The sequence below is a fragment of the Neodiprion pinetum genome, chromosome 1 (genome assembly GCF_021155775.2).
Source record: "Neodiprion pinetum isolate iyNeoPine1 chromosome 1, iyNeoPine1.2, whole genome shotgun sequence".
In the NCBI taxonomy this organism is placed as follows: Eukaryota; Metazoa; Arthropoda; class Insecta; order Hymenoptera; family Diprionidae; genus Neodiprion; species Neodiprion pinetum.
In genome coordinates, this window is record NC_060232.1 from 13,318,244 (window position 1) to 13,324,633 (window position 6,390).

Sequence of the window (6,390 nt, forward strand, 5' to 3'; positions counted from 1 at the left end):
AATTTTTAAAAAAATTTCCCTCCATATTTACCCACGCCTAGGAAGCCTTACTTTTTCCCATAAGAAAAGCATTGGTTTTTCGGGATTTTGAATCGTTTTTTTACCGCTGCCATAATTATCAGCTAAAAAATCGAAAATTCTCAGAAAATGTTGACAGTTATGTTACCTTCTTGTCCAATTTTTTGGAATTCGATACAAGCATTTTTGGGCTAGGTCGATCACATCTTTATCCTCTAAAAACGCGGAAAAAAGTCGATCGATCTAGCCCAAAAATGCTTGTATCGAATTCCAAAAAATTGGACAAAAAGGTAACATAACTGTCAACATTTTCTGAGAATTTGCGATTTTTTAGCTGATAATTGAATAATAAAAAACGATTCAAAATCCCGAAAAACCAATGCTTTTCTTATGGGAAAAAGCAAGGCTTCCTAGGCGTGGGTAAATATGGAGGGAAAATTTTTTAAAAATTCGGACATTTTTTTTTTAATTATTTCGAACCAATTTGGGGGGTAAGACCATTAAAATTCGATTTTGCCCTTCTTAAGGACAGGTCTAATAATACATCCCAAACCACTCACATTATACGTCTAACTCTACTGGCTAACTCTATGTCATGGGATATGGATTACACATTGAATATGGTTCAAGTTTCAACACTTTCGTTTGCAAAATAGCCAAACCGAAAGGAATGGCTAATTGTGGCCACTCTACACTTGCTAACTATTTTGGCTATGACTGAAAATATAATTCTGAGCACAAAATGAAAATGAGTTTTGTAACCCTAACCGAAAAATCTAACACGTCTTACGATTCTGTTTGACTGTGGCCGGTTGTGCTATATTTTCGTGTAACTAATGTGAGAATGCGATGTTGATTTTAGGCAATATTTAATTCCAAAATTATGTAAACTTAACAAACAGATTGGACATTGCTATGACTGGAAAATATAATTTTCAGATCTATAATCACACTGAATACTTATACAGTCAGTTACACAAGAACGTACGGGCTATAACTTCAAAATTAGGGCTCGGGGGTAGCGGGGGGTGATATTTTTGAAATCAGGAGACACAACTCTATCATGCATCGATGTTAACTCCTAAGCCGTCACGCTCGACCCATCAGAGTGCAGTATCTGCTGCACGAGTTGCAGCGTAACGCTTATATCTGCACGTCGGTCCGATGCACATTCAATGCACATGCAGCCTGCTAGCGGACCGATCGAGACCTAAGCTCGTACAGGTATATACGTGAGTTGGGATGCCTACTGGACGCAGTGTCGCGTCGGCTTATTCCATGTCAATGATACCAAGAAGTATTGCATAATAATTATATTTTCAGAACAAATAGCAACACAATAAGGCCAAACAAACAAATACTAATAATGGTAATAATCATCATCTTTAATTTACGTGCAAGCCCTCCCTCACGTGTAAGATTCTCATCGGCCGGGGGGGGGGGGGGGGGGGTTCTCAAGGGGGTATGATTTTAGTTGAGTACCAGTATCTTCAGCATACCGCAGGGTCTTGCGAAATGCAGCTTGATGATGCAGGCGAAGTGTCAGAGTGTTCAAAGCCTACGAAGATGATGTCGATTGCATCTCCTATCTACTTTTCATAAGTTAACCAGCTTACCATATGTTGGATGCATTTAATACAAACCCACAGGAATTGGGATCACCGGAGGTGCTTGCTAGGGTTTCGATACCCATTGAAAAATCACAAACAATCGGAAGGGAAAGGGTAAATAAAAAGCAGAGATCATCATTGATACATGTATTGATCTTTAAAACTGACGCTAGCAGGCGAGTATACCAATACGTTAGATGCACCTAACGAAACCTGATGCTGCCTCATCGTGAGGTACAATGAGACTCTTATACACCATAAGATAAAATTCGAGAGAAAACTAAAAATGAATCAGGTGTAGATTGGGATTGTGGAAAACGTCCATCACTAATTTTCTGAAGAATGCTGTTGCGGTTGCAGCCACAACAGCTACCACCACCCCTGCTTGAGCCCACTGTGCTTGTCTTCGAGCTTCGATGGCACGTAGCTCGGCTGCTTCGCGTTGTTTCGCAGCTTTTTCTTTCTGTCTGCGACATCCGGCCGCATATTTCGGCACTTCTTTTTCTTGTCGGCGAAGCGCATATCGCCAATGCTCATCAGCTTGCCGATGCTGCTCCAGAGCACGTCAATGCTGCTGGCCTTGTTGCTGCTCCTCTCCTGAACGACGGTCGTCATCTTGCCGGAGACTATATTCGCGTAGCGAGATCTCCTCCGGGTGGTCTAGTGAATCAGCCATTATGAATGTGATACAGGAGAACAGCAACTGGTACGTGGTTACTCCACAAGTGTTCGTCACAAACTGAGCCATTCGACTCGTTATCGTACTATACCGTTGCGCTAGCGGAAATATTCACGAATGATTGCGTCATCCGTTATCGAAACTGTCGTTTAGTTTTGTGAACATCGAGCATTTGATACACAACTAGTGCGCACTCGACTAGTTTGGTTTTCTGTCACCAGGCGTCATGGCGTCATTGGCCAGATCCCATCGTTTAAACACGGCGAATGGATATAGTGTCTGTATTTATAGTGTGGTTGATCAGAGAAATCTTCGTTCGAGCTTCCCAGCGTTTCTCCTATACGGTGAATTTTCTTAACTCAGTATTTTCTTCAAGCTCTACATATAATACGAAAAGACTTCGTGCCGGAGTGCTCGCACCATCGAGCTACCGATAAGACCGCGGCGCACGTGACTCTCCAACGCCGCATGGAGCTCCTGGTCACACAATAGATTGAGATGCAGCGACTGTGCTATCTTTGAAGAAAACACCATGTATTTCTACTCAGGCGTATCAACAGTAGCTTCAGCCCGTTACAGAGCACGTTGCAACATACAAAAATTTGAGCTCGCAACGGATTTTTCAACTTTGTATAATGCAAGCCTGAAAGCCCGTTGCACATAGCAACGCGCGTGTAGACATTCTTTTTAATTAATTAACCACACGTGACGCACACGCGCTGAACTTACGTGAAATTCTCAATAATATTATCGAGGACAACCACTAACATTAATACCGATCGATACGGTTATCGTTATCCTCATTTTGCATCGGAACGATATTATATTTATAAAACTCTCGTTAATATCATAGTTGACACTAGCCTTAGGATCGACGTTACGTTACTAGAAGTCAAAGTTTTGCGCCAAGGTGTTCGTTAGCTCTGCAACGTTTATCTTTCTATCTTTCTGCAACACCTGAGAGTCTTATTTTGCAGAGATTCATGCCTAGACCTTATCCAGAAGCGTGCCAGAAGGCTGGCGACCATCGTTTGTGGTGAAAAAATTCAACTGCATTCTGAGCCAAATGCATCTCATTGCATCAGGTTGACATTCCAATGTCGAAATTCCTATTCTCACCTGGTGCTGCATCTAGGAATTATGCACCGTACGTTATTGTGTTCCAGACTGTACTTGTTCCACATTTTAATGTAATTCCAGCAAAATCTAGATCGTCATTGTAAAGATAACGATTTCACTATAATTTTCTATAGTATCTGTGACAAATGATTTTTTTTCCAATGTAAACATATAGCTACTTACGATGCTTGTATTTCTTTATTAGACTTCAGGGCGTATACGAGAAACAAACTTGAGTTCTTTCCTGCACTTCCTTAATTACAGATATTCAACGTCACTATTTACGCAAAGTCGTTCAAGGTCTTTAAGGATTATATTAACATTGGATCTCGCTAGAAGTTTTCCTTAAAACTATCAACCATCTTGATCACATGGCCGAATAACGAATACAGATTGATAAAAATAAACTGAATGAAATTTGACGACTTTTTTTACATTTCGGAAGCGTATTTTTTCTGTAGATTACACTGTCCAGTGAAAGTACAAAAAAAAACCAGATAAATTTACCTTGTTCGCTGGGTGCAAACTCGAACATGAAACCCCGAGGGCCTGGATCAACATCGAAACTGCGTTTGACGCCGTGCTGTCTAGTTTCTTCGGTATTTCCGATCGTTTTGAAAGGAAGCGTAATTTGCGGCTAGTGAAATTCATGTGTAAATACAGCAGGAAGAGTTTCACACTGAGCATATATTAATTTTCAAAATTTCAGTAATTCTCCTTTCCCGTTCTCATCATTATGTAAAACTGTTTGTAAGTTGACGTGTACAGAATATTTTGAATTTTTTTGGTCGGAGTATTTTGACCTTAAATTTTGACACTCTTCGTTTCAGCTTTTTAGCTTTCGTTACCGAAAGTTGAAGTCAAATGGAGTGTTTTAAACATGACGTTAATGCATTATACATATTTGACTTAAAAAATTGGCCTATAAATTGTTTAGTACTTATACACGACATGCGATCTCTTTGCTTTTTACTTTAGACTCGTGTGGCCGGAACGATAACTTTTATCCATGGATTTTCGGATTTGGATGTTTTCGCTATCAAAACCAAATGGAGGATGAAGTGTGAAGCTTATACATCCTCCAGAACGAAAAATCAGAAAACCTGGCATACTCAGATTTGCAGACTGCAAGAAATATTCACCCTCCGCATATCTCAAGTAATACGGAATCCTTGCACGTCTCAATCCGTGTAGAATTCATTGCTCCACACGTCAAATATATAATATCCTGCGTATCAAGCTTCCGTTTCTTTAACGATGCATCGACTTGACTCGAAAATACAACTGGATTAATTAGAGAAGATGTGAGCGCATTCAATCTAAATTAAAATAGTGTAAACGAATGTCGACGAGCATAAAATTTTGTGTGAAGCGAGAAACTGCCTGATAAAATGATGGTAGAAGACTCTAGTCACGTTTGATTAACAGCTATATATTATAAGTCACACATACTGTCAGTTTCAAAACCGAGAGTTCACCTCGAATTCAATATTCGCGCAGATTTCGGAGCGATGTGGATGATTTTCTCAGTCAAGGAAAAAGTTTCGACGTTATCAGCCAAGCGAGTAAATGCTTGATATCGAAAGTCAAACTAGGGGCGAACGAGTCCTCTGGCAATTCAATTTTTCCATCTGACTGCGGCTTTGGAGTACCTGTCTTCTGTCTCCTTGATGCCTACCCTTCGGTTGAACCCTTCCAGTCACAATGGGATGTTTAGCAACCCACTTCCAGAATTTCCATATCCTAGCGTTATCAGAGTTTATTTACAACTTTAAGTAATCTTTGTTACTTCGTATAACCCCAAAAACCCCCGAGTATCAAGTTTCGGCTAGAATCGTCGAACTTTGACAGTTTTTCGATTTTACATCCGCTGTATTGGATCCCCCATCTTTGATTTAGAAATGATCTAATTCCGACTTCAGATTTGCGATCTGCGATCCCAAAAACCTTGGAGTAAAAAATTGAGGCAAAATATTCGGTTGAAAAATGTACCTATAATATTTTCAAATGCTTCTTACGGCAAAACTATCGCTCATTGAGACCTTGAAGACTCTTGAACACGACTTGTCTCTATCTTGGCTTACAAATATCATCGTATCTCCAAAACTGTCGATCTGACTGTAAAGAAATATAGCCTAAAACCTGGTCAGACGTTGCAACTATCTACAGAAAAAAAAAAGAATCAAAATCGGTTCACTAGTTCCGGAGTTGCGAGCAAACATACGACAAAAAGACTTTTCAATTTTATATACAATGTAGAGAAGAGGTAACTCGAATTTTTAACAATCGTCTCTTCACAGCCGAGCGACTTTCTATCCTCTCGTCTCTTCCTCCACAGCGAAACAGTATCAAGAGGAGCTCGGAATTGCTCTGAAATTTCTCGCCCCATCACAACGGAATCGACAAGCGTAACGAAAATCAACCGTCTTCTTCCTTCTATGAGCAGAACAATTATTTGTGTTACAATTCTCGTGTCCCGTTCCGCGTCAACGAATTCATAAGCCGACTGGATTATAACCAAATGCTGACTGTTTGTTTTTCGAGTACCTTGAACCTCTCGCACGGTTCTATTTCGCCTTTCGGAAAAATACATAGTCTTGATCGCGTATTTTTTTGAATTTTTTTTTTTTCCCTAAGAATCCGCTTATCCACCGTATACCCAAGTGGGAATTTTTCTCGAGATTTGCGCTCGGATAAGAGAAAAAAAGAACTTCGCGACTATGAACACGCTCAGAATTCCGGGATGATAATGTCCGCCTTATCTTCGCATGCACGGAGGCCAAATTTTCCCGTGAAAGATGTTTCAAAGATTATTACGGGACAGGATTTATTTCGTGGCACACTTTAACCGTTACAATATATTTATTGCGATATAACAAGAAACAGAACTTCAGACAATTAGCATAGCTTCTATTTTAGCTTCACCGACGGCGTCAGTTGCAATAAATTAGCGGCATGAGCTCT